The sequence below is a fragment of the Anabrus simplex genome, chromosome 2 (assembly GCF_040414725.1).
Source record: "Anabrus simplex isolate iqAnaSimp1 chromosome 2, ASM4041472v1, whole genome shotgun sequence".
Classification (NCBI taxonomy): Eukaryota; Metazoa; Arthropoda; class Insecta; order Orthoptera; family Tettigoniidae; genus Anabrus; species Anabrus simplex.
In genome coordinates this window covers 719,570,089-719,590,279 of record NC_090266.1, presented here as the reverse complement: position 1 = coordinate 719,590,279, position 20,191 = coordinate 719,570,089, and the positions used below count along the sequence as shown (strand labels likewise).

Genomic DNA, 20,191 nt, shown 5'->3' with positions numbered 1-20,191 from the left:
GGTCTTCAGTTGCCATCAGAAACTGTTTATGTGAGCTGTGTCGTTAAAGTGAGCACTGCACTCTCCCTCTACCAATGGTGTTACGACACACAGTAAGGCTAGACCGGTCGAGAGTTAATTGGCAAGCCACACTGTGCCGTTTCTAGAATATTATGTTGTTGTTTACACAGTGTTCTTCCTGGTTAACCTCTAGAATACTGTTGACGAAACGGCTCACCACCATCAATGCAATATTATTAGAACGTATACTTATCCCGGTGTCCCCTAAAGGTACTTAAACTGAAAATATTACCTTAGTGTTTCAAAATGGCTTGCAGCTCAACATGTATTTGTTCGAGTAATATAATATTTAAATACTTCAATTATCTGTCTTCTAACACGCTGTAAAATGCTCTAATTTAGAATCGGAAGATGATTTCAAAGATATTCCTACTTTTTAAGCACATGCAATAAAGGATTATGAATCGAAAATTGTTTTGACATTACGCTTCTAAATGATTAACTGACCAGGAAACGATTATATTAAGTTAATATAAATAAGTGTACATATATGGCAAAAAGAAAATTCATGTATAATATGGAGAAACGTAATCGTATGATAGAGTAGATAAAGTGATCATTTAATCCAAAGCCGTAACGGGGCAAAATGTTGTCGAAATAATTCAGTGCAGAATTGTCAGTTCATCTGAAAGAAATACATAACAAAAGAAGTTAATACTTTCAAGAAATGAAACGACCCACCCCAACAGCACTGAAATGTTATCCGTTTGTCTGAACGCAAACAATGTACACGTGGCAAATCGTTAACACAGTGAGGAATATATCGGGTCACCAGCCCCTGCGATTTAGTTTTATGCATCCCGTCGCGTTTATTACAGTTCTGAAGTATATCGGTCCCTCTCTGTAAAGTGTGGTAATAAAACGAGATGTGCGGGCTAAAAAACCAACAGGACTAGTGAGTGCCACTACTAATTCATTGTGAGTACTCCGAATGAACCCGTAAAGCGGGCACAGATACGAAGAATGTGTACCTTACAACAGGAGCTACACACACAGACCAGGAACAGGTACTGTATACGCTGGAAACTGCGCGTGATATGTCAAGCCTTGCAATAACTCACTTGGAACAAGCCTTATGGGAGTAGTGGTAGTGAACCATGATCGTAGGTTCGAATCCCACGTAAGTACTTTATTTTTTTAAATTTTGCCGCCAATTGCCTGTGATAGCTTCCACAGAATTTCTTATTTATTTATGTATTTATTTTATCCATTAACAATCCAGCGGTCCGCCTCTGTGGTGTAGTGGTTAGTGTGATTAGCTGCCACCCCCGGAGGCCCGGGTTCGATTCCCGGCTTTGCCACGAAATTTGAAAAGTGGTACGAGGACTGGAACGGGGTCCACTCAACGTCGGGAGGTCAACTGAGTAGAGGTGGGTTCGATTCCCACCTCAGCCATCCGGTAAGTGGTTTTCTGTGGTTTCCCACTTCTCCTCCAGGCAAATGCCGGGATGGTACCTAACTTAAGGCCACGGCTGCTTCCTTCACTCTTCCTTGTCTATCCCTTCCAATATTCCCAACCTCCCCCCCCCCGCCAAGGCCCCAATTCTGCATAGCAGGTGAGGCGGCTTGGGCGATGTACTGGTCATCCTCCCCAGTTGTATCCTCCGACCCAATGTCTCACGCTCCAGGACATTGTCCTTGAGGTGGTAGATGTGGGATCCCTCGCTGAGTCCGAGGGGAAAGCCAACCCTGGAAGGTAAGCAGATTAAGAAAGAAGAAGAAGAACACTCCAGCTTTTTTTTTCTCGGACTCAGCGAGGGATTGCACCCTACCGCCTCAAGAGCAGTGTCGAGGAGCATGAGATATTTGGTCGGGGATACAACTGGGGACGAATACATCTCGCTCAGGCAGTCTCCTCTGATAAACTTAGCAGGGGCCTTCTGGGGAATGGGAAGATTGGAAGGGATATACAAGGAAGTGTGAAGTAAGCGGCCGTGGTCTTAAGTTCGTACCATCCCGGCATTTGACTGTAGAAGAAGTGGGATACCACAAATAACCACATCGAGTAAGGCTGAGGTGGGATTCGAACCCCCCTCTACTCAGTTGACCTCCCAAGGCTGAGTGGACTTCGTAAGTCCTCGTACCACGTTTTAAATTTCGTGGCAGAGCCAATAATAGAACCCGGAATAGAATAGGAATAGAACTCCGGGTCCGGCAGCTAGTTACACTAACCATTACACCACAGAGCCGGAGAAAATAATCCTGAATTAATCTCGTATATTCTGTGAAGTTATAATGCACAGTACTAGGTATCAAGAATGTATGGGATGTACCATGGTTCACAAAACAATAGGAGTAATCAACAGTTAGTATGAGATAACTGCTGTAATTCGAATGTCATATTTGCTCATTGCCATCTGTAGAGGTACAAAATGAATTTTCAAATAGTTTTTACAAAATCATTTTCAGAAATTCTCGAGATATATATTGCACGTACCGCGCAAGATGACTACTGGTTTTGGTCATATAGCCGAGAACTTTAACTGTGGATATGGTGAGCTCGGAGCCTACTGCCGGCAGCCCCGAAGATGGTTTCGCATTTTCACACCAGGCAAATGCTGGGGCTGTACCTTGATCGAGGCCATGGTCACTCTCATCAGAGACTGGGCGAGTTGGCCGTGCGGTTAGGGGCACGCAACTGTGAGCTCGCATCTGGGAGATAGTGCGTTCGAATCCCACTGTCGGCAGCCCTGAAGATGGCTTTCCGTGGTTTCTCATTTTCACACCAGGCAAATGCTGGGCCACAGCCGCTTCCTTCCTATTCCTAGGTCTTTCCTGTCCCATCGTCGCCATAAGACCTATCTCTGTCGGTGCGACGTAAAGCAAATGGCAACTTCCATCAGAGTACTAGACCAGTCGTATACGGTCGTCCCCGTCACCTGTCTGTGTCAGTGCGACGGAAAACAAGGAAGAAAATATTGCACTTCTTGGTGCAGGCAATGATTTGACACAATTTGACACACTACTTTCCTCCGAAGTGCATATAACGAACTCTTTGCTTTCTTCTTGTCGTGGACTGTTGACAGCCGACTAATTTCATGGCTGAACTCAATATTAAATAAATACGCTCTTTTATGCAATCTTCAGAATAAAATTGTAACTGCCCATGAGGAAGATGATGACTACCTATACTCATACATCGACCTTGCGGTTATTGCGAGAAAGACGGGAGGAAGTGGCTCATTCCAGCTAATATTTGAAATATACAATGGCCTTGGCCTACCAAACGATCGCGGTTAAGCCCGAAAGCTTACAGATAATGAAGTGATGCGGGCCAGCGAGACGAATCCCCTCGGCCGTTATTCTTGGCTTCTAAACCGGGGCCCTCATCTCATCGTCGGATAGTTCCTCAAATGTTTTCACCTAGGCAATCGACAACCACACTCAAATACATGCAGAAATCCCTGACCTGGCCGGGAATTTAACCCGTGGCCTCCACGTTAGAGGCAGACTCTAACTCTTGACCAGCGGTTCACCAAGCCTTGAAATTCAAAAGGGCACAAAGTAAAAAACCATAACGAATTCATTTTTTAAATTCAAAAGGTAAGCTTATCGAGTTCCCTGTCCAACACATACACTTTGTGACAATACCTGCAATTACATACAGTACAAACTACATTAAACTACATCAGGAGTGAGTTTCTAATATTTACAAATTCATATCTCGAGGAACATGAGGTCGAACTCAATGAAATCCGACGAAATAAAAAGGGTATAACAAAAGGAATAGGCAAAATATAGGAATGAAATCCTCATGTAGGGAGGAGGAAAAAGAGGGTGTGAGAGCATGGGTTCGGAAGTGTATAACTATGGAGTAATGATATAATTTCGTGTGGCTATTTCTAGTCGAGTGGATCCCTTGTAAGGCAGACCCTCCGATGAGGGTGGGCGACATCTGTCATGTGTAGGTAACTGCGAGTTAATGTGGTGGAGGATAGTGTTATGTGTGGTGTGTGAAATGCAGGGATGTTAGGGACAGCACAAACACCCAATCCCCGGGCCATTGGAATTAACCCTCTGAATTGAAGGCCAGTACGCTGACCATTCAGCCAGCGAGTCAGACAACTATGGAGTTATTCGACCTATAGTAACGTTAGTGCAATCAAACACTTCCAACATTGTTGCACTGAATACGTCTTGAACGTTAGTTGGAATACTGTGTTCACGAACCAGGTGAAGTGTTAAAAGTGACCACTTCCAGTTTGAACACAGCCCTTCGCACTGTTATGAGTGATGAACATGATCAAAAATGCCTGGTGCTGCTTGACAGGCTGACACAATGCACGCACGGAGAGCTGATTCATCAAAAAGAGCAGTCGAATGCGCGACAGACTTCTAGTGTCCCCAAAGGTAAAAGTCCGGGTGTTTAAACTCAGGAGAGTGTGGTGGCGAATCGAACGGTGGATAACTCTGCAATTATGTATTTCCGTACCCACGTTCGCATACTTATACTTTATTCTCTATATATGAGGAATCCAATCCTGAATTTTTGTCATAAAATTTTGATACACACTATTACGATATTATACGCAAGTTTTCAGGGAAAAATTTATTGGTTTCTAGGAAAGATGTTTAAGTTCCAGGTAACATTTCGTAGCATTCGATATGGTCCTTAAACGTTTGATCGGAACTTTATATAGGCTATATTTTTACGATTTCCAAGATTTAGAATATCCTGAATAATAATAAAAAAAAACCTATGGCACAACAGCCCCGAAAGGGCATGGCCTAGGAAGCGACCCTGCTTAGCCGAAGGCCTTCAGATTACGAGGTGTCGTGTGGTCGGCACGACGATTCCTCTCGGCCGTTATTTTTGGATTTCTAGACCGGGGCCGCTATCTCATCGTCAGGTAGCTCCTGAATTGCAATCACGTATGCTGAGTGGACCTCGTACCAGCCCTCAGATGCAGGTAAAAATATCTGGTCTGGCTGGGAATCGAGCTCGGGTCATCCGGGTAAGAGGCAGGCACGCTACCTCTACACAGCGGGGCCTGCCTCAATAATAATAATAATAATAATAATAATAATAATAATAATAATAATAATAATAATAATAATAATAATAATAATAATAATAATGGAAATTAATGTCAAATAAAAATAGTAGGCTGATATAGATCAAGACATCTTCCGCCTTGAGACATACGCTTTAATCTAGTATTACGCAAACAATGGCATTGTACAATGAACAAACAGCAAACATTAGAACACACTGATGATAAAATCGATAGAAATACAAGTAGGAAATGTGGTGTCTACGTTTTTGTGACTTGTGTTTGTATGACTTTTACTCGCTGGTGTTTACCATTTCTTTCAAATGTTTACTCATTTCTCCAATGAAATGTATTTCCAGGCATTGATCTCAACTGCCTGTCATGGAAAACAAAACCAAGCCACGAAGCAGTTATTTTCGTTCAAAATAAATAAACCACCAGGGAGAATTTAAATGCTGATATCAGCATTGGAAGAGAATGCACTTGACCACGTGCGAAGGGAAGTGCTTTGGAATCCTTCCCTCACCTTATAAAATAGTATGTCCGTTGTTTCCCTCGCTTCAGCTCCAGAGAATTATCGTTCATACATTATCAATGGCTGCTTTCTTCCAAATCTTAACCCAAGTTAAAAAAATAAATACATATCAACGTACAAAATTTCTTTTTTTTTTGCTAGGGGCTTTACGTCGCACCGACACAGATAGGTCTTATGGCGACGATGGGATAGGATAGGCCTAGGAGTTGGAAGGAAGCGGCCATGGCCTTAATAAAGGTACAGCCCCAGCATTTGCCTGGTGTGAAAATGGGAAACCACGGAAAACCATCTTCAGGGCTGCCGACAGTGGGATTCGAACCCCCTATCTCCCGGATGCAAGCTCACAGAACGTACAAAATCACAGACTACTTACGCGGCAGGGGTTAAACTGGCAACCAGGTGAGGCACCGCAACAGACGATGGCCGGCCCACGTGACTAACTATACTTCAAATTCAGAGGTTGTAATCGTACTGTATTCCCATACAGTGAGCGATTCGAAAACGCAATCCTTCTACTCTTACTGGAAATAGCCATTACAGATCATTGGCAAAAAGGTCATTTGTTCTTTGTTCTTTCCGAAGATTCAGGATAGACTGGAAAGTGGACTAACACATGACCATCTTTTTACACAGTTTATGTCAGGACATGGAAAATTTTAGGTCAACATTTGAGAGGTTTAGAATCAATATCCAGAAGACCCACACTTGTACCTGTGAAATGCCACAAACGGTTGATCATCTTTTACTGAAGTGTTTTATTTTTGTACGAAGTAGTGATTCACTTATACAGTATATTTGTGGTATACAATATGAAACACCATTTACCGGTTATTTCAAAAAAGTTGCTGTTACAATGCGTTTGCTAAATTTTACGTTTTAGTGGTTATTTTATGTACGAATCTAGTTTTGTTATCTATAGCCCTAATATGCCGCTTGTAAAATGGTTTTGTACTTGGATAAATAATAATAACAATACATTATACAATACAATACGTTATAGATTGTAATACATTTTAGCGTTCAGTCTGCAACCAACTGTGAATTAACTACACACTTCCACAATCCCCTGATTGGAACAAGCTCTGTGGCTTCGTTTAGTTCTACGACCCAAATCATTAAAAAACTTCATGCAATCATCATAAACAACTCGCCTTCTTAGATATCTTACCAACAATGGATGATTTCATTAATCAACTGGGTAACCTATCGTATTCCATTCGCCTCACGTGACCCCATCACCGAACCTGGTTTATGCGTACAACTTCATCAAACGAGTTCATTCCTAACTTAGCATTTATATCCTCATTTCGAGTGCACTCCGGCCATTGTTCCCACCAGTGCTTTCTAGGAGTCATTCTCGCTACTTTAATGTCTGTTACATCTAACTTATGAACAAGATGCCCTGAGTCCGTCCAGCTTCATCCCCGTACAGAAAACATCGGTCTGAATGTAGTCAGATGTAGAAATAATTTCGTCCCAGAACTCACTCCTTTCTTACTCGCAAACGTTGGTCGCAACTGCGAGCTCACTGCATTAGCTAAGTTTTTCAAAATGAAATAATCACACTAGGTTTCTTTCCAACTGACATCACCTTAGCTTGAATACGCTAATTTCGCTACATCTCCTTTCAAGTTCCAAGATTTAACATTGCAGGCTTTAAACAATCTGTCATTAAGACCAAGTCGTTGGCATAGGCCAAACTGCTTACTACGAGGGTGAGTCAAAAATAAGTCGCAAAACTGAATTGAGGCAAAAATAATCAAAGTAACTTTCCGACACTAATTTCACTTTTCCGCATATTCACCCTGTACATTCAGGCACTTATCCCATATCTTTACAAGTTCTTGAAAGCCAGCAGTAAAGACGTCATTTGGTTCCTGTCTCAGCCAACGTGTAACCTCATAGATTACGGCATCATCTGTATGAAAATGACGGCCACCCGAATGATTTTCCAGGGGCCCAAACAGATGAAAATCACTGGGGGCTAAGTCAGGACTGTACGGTAGATGTTCCAAGCGCTCCCCATCTCTGATGCTTTTCCTTCCATGGTTAAACTTCCCAATCCAATTGAACACAGATTTCCGTGATAAACAGTTTTAACCATAGACGGGAGGCATTTCGCGATGCACTTCTTCTGTGGACAGTCCGTTGGCCCACAAAAAACGCACAACTGCACGCTGTTCTTCTCTTGTACAGTCATGCAACCAATACGCCATCGTGCACTAACAACCTCTGACTGACTGAGTGCCTGCGAGATGTCGTACGACAAGCATACATATGCTGCCATCTGCTGGAAAACTTGCGCTCGTAATTTCAAATGGTATAAGGCACAAACATATTTGCGACTTATTTATTGACTCACCCTCGTACATTTCCACTTGACAGATTTACCCTCCCCAGTCACGTTATACATTTCAGTAAATTATCCATATAAACCATGAATAACAAAAATGAAAGATTTCAGCATTGCGTAACTCATGTAAGTATTGTACCTTGAACCAAAAGCTCACTCCAATATCAGCTCCCACTGCGCCCCAATTGTCACGAAATATACCTTCGGTTGCTAAACTACATTACTGCAAAGCAGCCGGAAGAGATGAAATTAGAACTGAAATGGTGAAATGTAGTGGGAAGGCAGAGAGGGTGCATAGAATAACGAGATTAGCATGGAAATTTATTAAGATATATTATGATTGGAAAAACAGTAATTGTATCTATCTTTAAGTAGCGAAAAGGAAGGATTGCATAGGCTATCGAGGTAATTCATTGATCATTATACCATGCAAGTTGTTCACTGACATTTTGGAAAGGATCCAGTCAGTGGTTAAGAGTAAGTTGAATGAAAAGATGAAATCAGTTTGATTTCAGACCACAGCGGGGCTGTATGGATAAGCCCTCAGTATGTGCCAAATAATATTGTTGAACACTGCTACGAGAGGAACAAATAGTTATATTTATGTTTTTGTTCCGTAGAAGGTAAATGAAAGAGTACCGACTGAAAAGATGTTAGACGTACTGAGGAATTGTGGGATTAAGCAGGAAAGAAGACCTAACGGAGCCGCTAAAGGCATGGTGAAAGTGTATATTTCTTTGAATTATTTGTCTTCCTTGTTAACTGAGAGGAATACAATACTTGCAAGTTTGCCCTTTTCCTGGAATCAAAAAAGTACATTTTTGTACGCTGTGCTCAAACTTTATAAAAGAACTAATATACCTATGCCTCCTCCGGCAACCATTACAGACTCGAATAATGAAGAAGATGACATCGCGATACTTGTATTTACAAGGAGTATGTCTGATCCTCCGTTGCTTGTTTAGCCAGGAGATAAAACGAGATTTACTCTATAAGCCTCATTAGATAAGAAGACCATCTGTGAAACTGTGAGAATAATGGATTCATGAAATAAAACGTCCGTGTATTTGCCTTTTCTGTATTTTCTACAATGCTCGTCAGTTTTCTTACCTCTCTCCGCAACGTTGATAAGTTAGCCATCAAAAATTGTAACTGTATTTGATTTGTAGTCCCTCTCATAATGTTGTATGCAAGTGGTGGATATAAATGATTCTTTTCGAACCCACACAACTTGGTTCAATAAATGCCTACATGCATAATACATATGCCGCTTTGAAAATTTGTTTCATGCTGAAGTGGGGCCTTGTAAGCCGAACACTTCGCTGATTTTCGCAATCGCATTTTCCGATCAATTTTCTTCGCAAATAAACCAAGTGTTGCTCTGAAGACACCGCAAGACAATTCTTTACTTTGCCATGGGAAGCTACGGTCCTGCCTTACTGAATAGAAACAGGTTCTGAATTTCGGAGTGTCTATGATGCTTTTTGACGCGTTGGCGGAGTAGGAAGGTTCCTCAACGTGACACAAAGAAAACATGTGTATCCTTGGAATTCTTACTGCTGTTTCGACGTCTTCTGAAAGCAAAAGTGAAGGTGTGTATCGATTAAATCCACTGGCACTTCATTGCAGTATTCAAACACTTATGTTCAAATAATATAGCAAAAGGTTGAAAAATTAATTTTGAGTGATATGGAGAAAATGCAAACAGCGCCACTTGACAACCATCTATGATCAACTACCTGGGGGGACTGATTACCTCGGATTGATAGGGGTACATCAGTCGCCTTGATAAAGAATACTACAATGTATTTGAAACGTTGTCAAGATGTACATGAAGTGCATGAATCTACAACAGTCAATCCGGAAAAGTAACTAAATTGTGACTTAACTGTCCGAGAAAGGCCTGCAATAGACTAATGTCCTAAACATGTATTCAGGGACATGTTTTACTGAATGCATGCTTTTCAATGTTTAACTCATTATCTGATATTATTATGTCTACGCTTATGTTAAATCCTGCATGGCGTTTCGTCTCTCAGTCTAGTACCTTTCAGAATGAACCAAACATCTCCATAATCCTTTTCCATGTTTAGAAATATGGACATTATTTAATATTCGTGTTAGAATGCAATCATGTCTAATGTGGCTCAATATGAAATTAAAGTAAATCCCCTCTATCTTTTATTTAGAAGACCACTGTCAATTTCTGTGGCTACCCTGAGCGTAATTTATCCCAAACTCACCGCAGTTCCATGAAAATGGGGGATACACTCTTTATATTAAGCCCTTGGAAAGCTTTCTAAATTGCAGTTTACTTCAATTCAGAATTACCCAATAACAAATGCTATGAAAGAGCATTTTACAAGCGCATATTCGAAGGGATATATGACTAATATATCATGTGTTCCTTAATGAAGCTGTTATTCACTCCTTTTGAAAGAATATAGAAAGCAACAACTAATTGTAAGTTGGGAACGCTAAGCTTACAGTGCCATTTGAACTTCGCTGGAACCCCAGCATTATATCTCTTAACTTGCGTGAAAAAAATGCGTTGTGAAGAGTCACCTCGGTATGGTCCGGCTCCATGGCTAAATGGTTAGCGTGCTGGCCTTTGGTCACAGGAGTCCCGGGTTCGATTCCCGGTAGGTTCAGGAATTTCAACCATAATTGTTAATTACGCTGGCACGGGGTCTGGGTGTATGTGTCGTCTTCATCGCCATTTCATCCTCATCACGACGCGCGGGTCGCCTACGGGAGTCAAATCAAAAGACATGCACTTGGCGAGCCGAACATGTCCTCCAACACTCCCGGCACTAAAAGTCATACGCCATTTCATTTTTTTGTACCTTGGTATGTACTGTATATATAAACTAAAATATGATCTGGATCATTTTTACACGCGATCATGCAATGTTCCTCATTACAAAGAACCAGTATATTTTTACTTATTGCTTCTGAATCCAATAGATTTATATCAGAATTTCTTATAGCAGAAGATAAAATTATACTAAACAAACATTACCGATTTTCCATATGGAAATGCTCACAGTGTCTATAGCTGAGGCGATAAATGTGTGCTCGGTTCTTCCGAAAGAATGTAGCCTCAATTCCCATTGCTTATTACGGAGGAAAATCAAAAAGTAAGTATCCCTAATGTTTTGTGGCTGAACGGGTGATGAAGGGTTATGGTAATGAACCACAGCTTTCTTCCGGTATCACACATTCATTTTAAGCAGTAACATCAAACCTAATCGAGCAAATGATATAGCATAAACGGAACCTCTCCTTTCCTCAACAGCAAAAAGTTGTATCATATTCGTTAAACACCAACGTTACACATCTATTCTCCCGCACTATTTCATCAGTGGCAGTGTGACGAGTGCGTCTGATGTTATGAACGGCCACTCTGCACTTCGTCTTTCATAATCGTTCGACCCTCAGCAAATTTACGGTGAGTTGCGCTTGATGGACAGACATCACTTTCTGTCCATATATAGTCGCAACCATCTTGTGAATGATCACAGGTTCCACGTCTTTTATTCCTTTTTCCCGCAGATAACAGATCACTGTAGGGATCTACACCCGTCAATACTCGCTCAGTAACGTCATCTCTGACCGAGTTGGCTAAATGGTTCGCGTCACGTAGTTGTCAGCTTGCATTTGGGAGACAATGGATTCAAACTGCAGTCCAGAAGATAGTTTTCCATGGTTTCCCATTTCCATAGCAGACAAATGATGGGCTGTACATTAAATACGGCCACGGCCGCTTCCTTCCCAATACTAGCACTTTGCTAACTTTGCGTCACCGAAAACTTGCCATTATTTAGTGCGACGTTAAACCACAAAAAGAAAAGATTGATTCGTTTCGGTCGTAATTTCGGCTTCAAACTTCCTCAGCTTTTATTCCCTAGTATTAAGTGTCTTAAATCTACGGCATACGCCGAACAAACCATATCTCCTTTTCTTATACATAGCCACGCCAATCTTGGAATAAGGTTCCGTGCCACTATTTCAGCGTGTACCATACACTCTTGCGTGCAGTTCAGGCACTTGAGTGTAGGAATAATTCAGTACCGTCAAATCTATCAAGAACTTAGTTTAAAATGTCTCATTCTTTAACTGTGGGTTAATCGGTGGGTTATGCACGGAGAATACCGAAAATTCACGTTGTTTCATAGTAATTAGGAACTTACTAAGCATCGGCACACTATTTTATTATTTGACAACCTGTGTTACTGAGGCATTTGAAAAAGAAATTTCTATAATGAATTCGAGTTTCAGTGCCGTAAGATGGCTAATTCCATACTGTTCCTCTGTCTGCCACGTCATCAAGCAATATTGAACCCTTGAACTTACCATTTCATCGTTGGTCGGCCACGGCTGCTACAGTAGAACAATATAGAACTCTTAAATCATGGGTCGTTGCGGGAATAAATTCGGTCACGATCTTAACCAAACGATGGGGTTCAGAAGAGAGCCTAACTACTTGAAATGAGGAGCAAATATGTGCTTACTAACTTTATTAAAATCGAAATGACACGACAACATTGTTATTTTAATATAAACCCTTGAGAGAAAAAAATTATAAATTATTTATTATTGAATGTTTCAAACGCAGTCACATTGCATAGCGTTGATTTATTTCTCATAATATCGAAGAGTTGCTTCGGAGAAATTATTACATTAGTGGACAGCGAAACTGAAAAACTGAAAAAGGAAAGACCTGAAAACCGGGCACCTATTACTCCAAACGAGAACTGAGAATTAATCCACACGATCCGTGGAAAATCTGACTTTCAACAAGTAGAACGCCTGATTTCCTCTCAATTAAGGTTATCCACCAGTCGAATACACTTTACGGATACGGAACACACGCCGAATGGACACTTAATCGAACCAAATTGACTATCAGTTGCTTTGGATAGGTTGCGAAATATTATGGGAAAGCATGGTGTTCACTACGAGTTAACAGCATCATTCACAATTGAAATAAAATTCCACCATGTATTTGTCATTCATGACACCCTTAAGGGATAGGGTAATCCCGATGCTAAATGTGCATCACCCAAACAGCTGTTCGGAAGGAACCAACAACAACATGATCCGCGAGGATCTTACGTTACGTCGTTCTAAAGGAACAAAACTGCGAAATGCAGGAAACACTTATTCATCACGCATTTAGAAGAAATGCCAAATACTGAAAAGTGGTAAATCACTTGAAAAGTAATATTATCAAACCGATTTTCAGGTTAGAAATGGTTATGTTACGCTTAATGAAATTACCAGTCCACATTGAAAAATATTACAACTTTAAGGAATTCTTTCCTTAGAAAAAATAATGACTACCTTTACAGATCCGTCTACCTATTGTCTGTCCCAACACACTACTATAAAATGATTACTTAATCGAATTCAACTACAAAAAAATGAAAGTACGACAAAGATTGAAAATAAAATAATATTACTGGCTGACGAATCGAAACCGCATTCGCAATCCAAGTCTCACGCTAATACACTGAGTGTCAATATGCACACTATCAAAACGAAACGGACGTCAGAACGACAAAACAATTAAGTCCGTAAAATAAAATAACATATCGAAGTCATTAAAACTCAACACGCATGGAGAATTACAGTAAAAATATTTAATCTCCATCAGGTCGATATCCAATATTTGGGCAACCCTCATTCACCGATAGCGGCCCCGTTATCTCAAGGAACACCCTTCAGCTGTTGGAGCTACGCACTAGTTGGCCTCATTATTGTCGATCTAACCCTCTTCATAATTCATATTTTACTGTAGAGGCTACCTTCGCCCAAGTCACTTCGCAAAACAAAAGAAACATCTAATCTGAGACTTGAGTATGTACAGCTGACATCCCAGACCTATCGTCGGGCTCACTTAAAATCTGTACATCCTAACACTAATCTCTATGTACACGATACCTTCCAAATTCTATCGTCGGGCGTGAACTAGGACATCTCATCATCAGTAACTCCAAGGATAACATGTGACGTCCTAAATCTATGGTCGAGCGTCAAAATGGATCGTACTACGTATCCCCTAGCATATCAGGCGAACTAACAATTTCAAACCAACTCTGACATTTCAATACACATGGGACCACGTCTCTTACTATTAAACGAATGCAAGTCGAAGAATGCAGTAAGTCTCCATCTCGTTACAATACGTGAACTCGAAAATAAATATACGTGACGAACAATTCTCCAACTCAAACACAATCTCAGCCTGTGCAGTGAAGTTTTAGGGAAGCAATGATAACTCCCAACACACGTCTACCATTTAGTGGATGTATTCAAAATAATAATCATCACTACCGCATTAGAAACTCTCAAATCGCCTACCGTCAATTCCAAATATTTATATCAATGACATATTCAGTGAAACGAAATTCAATACAACAACAACCATGTATTCTAAATGCTCTTTTATCCTTGAGGTCACATTATCTTAATATTCATACGGGCTTTACGTAACTAGTCACTTGACTTTTACTACCAAGATTTTTAACCTTTACTAGAGTCGTTTTCATTTGGGATCTTACTAGAAATCTACGGTGCTTCACACAGTAGTCGTCTCAAATTTCGGATTGGTAGCGGAATACTCTACAGCCTGTCACAATACAGTCTGTTTCACAAATACTTCCTCGGCAAACATAGCCTGTCTCAAACTCATTCTCCTCGCCTTATCCCAGCTATATCACTTAAAATCCAGGCTTCATTTCATCTTGAATATTCCTATCCCTCTCATCTCCACATATATAAATTCTTCGCTCTCAATCCATTTTTCTTATATTTCCAAGACCCCTTTCATTTTTCAATCCTCTAGTGAAAACAACAACCATTATGAAATACACCTCTTTATTTTACTATTACTACGACTTTCGGACCTCGAGAATCCAAGAACACACCGCGATTTTCCGTATCATTGATATACACGATGTCCCAAAGTTTTTACTTCCCATGAATAAATATAACTCTATCGAATTTCACTGAAATATTATAAGTGCCTGTGATCCTTGTAAAATATACAGGTTAAATGCACTTTAACATAGACAAATTTCTTTATCCCGTGGTAGACATTATTATTATTATTATTATTATTATTATTATTATTATTATTATTATTATCGACAAACATTTCTGAATTCAACTGATATTTGAAATTAAGACACTCTTCACGACTATTTTACAATTATAGCTTTCCTAAATTTTCTCGCTTTGGACAATATTTCATACAACATTAACACCCGATTTAAACGTCGCATTTTTACAGTTTCTTGACGTTAAATTTACAAACTAAAATTTTCACACGCTGACCAATATTATAACACTTTTCGCCTGATAATTACAAATATCAACCCGACAATCATCTTGAAAATTTTGTTGGGACAGAACAATGAAATCTAACTACAACATAATACAAATATAGACAGACCTGCAAAATGGCGCCATCCTCTGTATTCTGGCTACATTGTCGCCAGATGACCTCGTGCCTTTAGCCGTACATTTGCACGAATAACTTCACCATTTCCAACATATCACTCTTACAAACACTGCCTTTTTCACACGATATTAAATTACAACACAAATCACGCACTTTCCTCGTTATAATGTGTACCACGAACCTCCCTCGTTCTGCAGTCAACTGCTACTGTCTGCTTTCGTCCCAGAGTTGTCTCTCTCTGTCACCCACACCACGACAGGTGTTCAACAGATAGCGAAATCAGAACTACTCTGACTAGCTTCCCCAACTCTCTTACCACTTTCAAATGCACATGAGGTGATATAATAAAATCTGCTGTGTACTTTAACAGACGCCTATACTTTCACAGTTTGTCGGCAAAAGTCCAGAAATTTTCTGTCACCTTCCCTTTCTAACCGACTATGTGGACCTCAGCCACTAACATGTATTAAGTTGTTTGTAGATCAATCTGGTACAATTTTCTGCTGACGACGGGCGTAAGCTACCGCCGCTTCAAGGACCAGATCGACACTGAAAAATATGCAATTGGGGGTTCCTCTTATAGTCTATAGGAGGGACGCTACACACACTACTAAGCTTGATTGCGTAATCTGCTAATTTCGCGTCCAATAGACCGATTTTTATAAGACTTGTCCCAGACTTCCGGACATACTTGTAATTATTTTAGATGTTAATCTCATAATTTTACCACACTCACAACAGCTGAAATAAATTATTTCTGCCCGGACGTTTCGCGCGTTTTCTTTATCCATTGACCTTGGCACGTAGGGCTAGTTCACTGATCTGACGCTGACATGTAATTAGGCTTAACTGCATTTATAATTTACCCTGGGGGATCTGTCTTCGCGTAGGGTTTAAGAATAATTTAGATGATTTATTTCTTTATTTACTGTATTGCCAAAATCCCTCGTTACGCAGAATTCCGTGAATTTAAAGAATTATCGGGCACTCGAAGTCCACCGAGGTGTCACGGTATTTCACGAGCCTGCTGCGGGTGAGATCCTTCCCACGCGACATCGAGGCTCTTAGGAGCGCAACATGGCTGCCCTCAAAAATAAAAGTAGCTTGTTGATGTGAAATAAATATTGAGAATATAAAAAAATATTTTTCTCATCGTAGAATTATGGGTTCAATATCTCTGTCTAAAATTCTAGAATTGTAATGTTCTGATGGATTTTGGAAACGACATCTATTAAGTCAATGTGGTTAACGAAAGGTAGTTTAGTTATCTCCTTTAAAATCTGTGAACTCTTGAAGCTGTAACAGCCCAGCTAATATATACGTAGTTTTTGCGACAGTGCGATAAATTATATTGCCTTAGCATTTTACTACTATTCGACTCTCACGCTGATGTATTGTAAGTTAACATGGCATTTTAGAGGAACTGGCTGGAATTCGAGTAAAATATGGACGAGTTCGCACTTGTAACGCGAATTCTTGAATAAAGTGTACGCTGTGATGTAAATGATCAAGTGTGACATGATATCAAGTAAGACATACATTGAAGTGCATGGAACTAACAGTTGCGGTGCATTTAGCTCATGAATTGCAACTACTGCTACTAGAGTGCTTCAGGGAAGTTTCTCCGCAGCGGCTCCGCCAGAGAGTGCGCTAGTAACAGCAGTTCCGTCGGTAGCAAAAATTCACGTTCATAACAAACCAAAACATATTTTGTGTACTCATCACAAGTCCAAGCTATTGGTGTGACGCATGTTTAGTAGCATCATCGTGTTGAAAGAAATAGTGCTCAATCTTGTTTGGATTCAGCTGAACAGTAAATGGATAAATTATCCCGAAAAACTGGAGAATTGACATCCGACGGAACTGTCAATGATAATGATATGGCAACCCACATACCGATTTGCTGTGAAATGTAGTGGTGTTTCTATTATTGCAATGGGTTTGTCCGAAGAACAAATCCATCATTTTGGAAACTTTATATAATCTGTGGAACCATTCACAATACAACAAACTGTTCCCAAGATTAGTTAATGTTAATTCTTAAAAAAGCCGGTAAATTTAATGTGTACTATATCTTAGGTCTATACATACATTTTTAATTACTCTTTGCCTAGATGTTCTGGACTGTTATACCAACTAGCGCGTTGATTTTATAGGACTCACCACCATATAGTCGAGATCTGATCCAGTTTTTCGCCCGTTAAAATCGTAGCACTACGCTGTGCGTCATAAAATGAAAATATTTTACAATATTTACGTATCGTATCAAGTGCACTGTCGCGATATCGGCACCTGGAATTAGAGAATTGGGTACGAAGTTTTGTTTCATGTTTTCCGTAAACTGATTACCTTCGCGAGTATTTTGTTTGAACACAAGCACACTGCCCTGTTCACTAACCTCCACGGGACTAGTTTCCCCTTGCCTCTCCCGGGCAGGCTGCTGCTATTGCTGCTGCTGCCAACTAAACGCTCTAACAAGAGATCATGACTAGACTTGCTGCGGCGGTAGATCCCTGGCGCACTGTACTGCTATGTCTGCTACAACAAAAATAAACCCGGCTTCGAAGTTTGACCCATCTCATTCTCTTATGCAGACTGCACTTTCGATTGGAAAATAAAAAATAATAATTCTCTATAGTTACTCATATTAGAAAAATAAGTGCTATTACATTCTAGAAGCGGACTTTTCACTAAAGAAACACAGAGGCAGAGGGAATTATGTTTACTGTTAGGGAAATATAGGTTGATTACTTACGTAACACGTGTGGAGCAGAATCCTTTCACGCCTTAACTATACGTTGACGAACTTTGGTTTAGTGACGTTCAGTTTCTCCACAGCCAAAGAAATCCGCCGTTTATATAAGGATGAATTCTGAAAGAAATCATATTTTGTAATTTAATTGTCAATTTATTTGCACGCTCAGATATTTCTTTTCTAATGGCTATCTAACCTCACACGAAAAAAAGTATGAATGGTGAAAAAATATTTATAATTTAATTGTATATTATTGACCACCACGGATATTTCCTTTCTGATAGCTATTTAACCTCACAAGAAGAAGAGTATGATGTAGGCAACGTTAGGATAGGAAAGATGAGATGCGGTAATGGCCCTAATTAAGGTACAATTCTTGACACTAAACGTGAAATCTACCAGTACAAGCACAGTCGAAGGGAAGGAGCATATTTTCATAGAGCTTTCATGGCCAGTTGGTACAGGGAGGTTTATCTACGTAAGAGGGTGAACTTGTATAAATTTAAAATCAATTTAAATCATAACATTCGCTGCAAATTGCCCTAAATGCTGCATGTCATTTTATTAACATACGCATCTTAATTGGTAACGTGTGTACTGGACGAATATATATTACGGGGAGAACGTACCACAATTTTCCTTAAAAAATCAAATAAAAATACGAATTAAGTTTTTCAGATGCTTTATTATAACTTTAAAGGTTTTTGGTCTGTCGAAGCACTAATTACAATAAATATAATACTATAACATACCTGCATACACACTATTAAACAAGGAATGACATGTATCTCTAATAAAATTCCAAGACAAATTTAATATAACTACGCAGCATTCCCCTCCGCTCTCAACCGAGCAGGTCATTAGCTCGCCATACACGGATTTTTTTTTTAGCAGGCCTCGCCTTTGGGGCCAGATCCGACGGGCTACCTATCAGGCCTGACCTTCAGAGACCAGGCCTGCTGCTCGCCATCAACTGTCATGCCAAGCCTGTCGTGTTGTGCAACATGGTCTGTCAACAGTCCAGTCCCTCCCGTTAATTGAATGATCCGTGACTTCTCGGCAGGCCAATCCTCTTCCGCTGTGCATTCAAACTAGTTTGAAATCCTTGCCGATCTGATCTGCCGTACTTAGAACTGTGCGATGGACGTCGAAGGAGACAGTGTCCAGAGGAGAAGAAATTTTTGCTGCTGCGTTTGTTGGAATGTACATTTCACTATGTGATAAAACATGCAAAAAGAAAAATCGATCGAAGTGGATGAAATAATGAACAAGAGAGCGAGGCAGCTTTAGACACATGCGCCTCATACAACACCTGAGAGAAAATGAACCGGATGATTACAAGAATTATTTGCAAATGAACCAGAGTGATTACGATATGCTGTTAGGTAAGCGTATATGGATTTTTCTCGTTATTACCTTAAATGTTTCACTTGTAACACACACACATATATATATATAATGATTTGCTGATAGCGAATTTATTGCAAGTATTGTAGCTTCAAAGCTGAAGAAAGAGGATACTGTAATGCGACAAAGCATACAACCTGAGGAACGCGTGATTGCGACATTGAGAATTTTAGTTACCGGGCGGTCTTTCGAAGATTTGAAATTTACAACAGGAATTGCAGTTTAGACATTTTCTCCGCAGTCTAGCCTAAGCAAACACCGAGTGGGACGTGCTGGGTCGAGTGTGCCGTTAGAGCGGGAGTGGAGTGTGAGCGGTGAGTGCAAGAGGGAAGTGGAGAGTGACGAGGAATATGATTGGTGTGGAACAATATCGGTTAATTATTGGAAGATGGCAGGGGAGAAGGAAGAAGGAAACAGCCAAAAGAGAGGGAGGTAAAGTGGAATTGGGAATGAAGGGTGACTGGATGTTGGTGGCAGCGGAGATTATGGTACTGCTAGTTATAGGGGGCGTGGAAGAAAACCACGGACTGATTTCCGGTGGTAACATGAGATGGGAAGATGTGGAAGTCATAAGGGGAGAGGTAGGAGGTTGTGCAAGAACTTCGCCCGCTTGAACAGA

The 20,191-nt window shown here is 40.3% G+C and overlaps 1 protein-coding gene across 2 annotated transcripts in view; it reads right to left on the bottom strand.

The window, feature by feature from the left end:
• Window positions 1–20,191, bottom strand: part of LOC136863066 (uncharacterized) — a 2,241,269-nt gene that overhangs the window by 1,599,258 nt on the left and 621,820 nt on the right. For both annotated transcript variants that reach the window (XM_067139397.2, XM_067139396.2), the window contains exon 3: window positions 18,166–18,282. The gene's annotated coding sequence lies outside the window, so the exon portion shown is untranslated. The remainder of the gene's footprint in view (window positions 1–18,165; window positions 18,283–20,191) is intronic.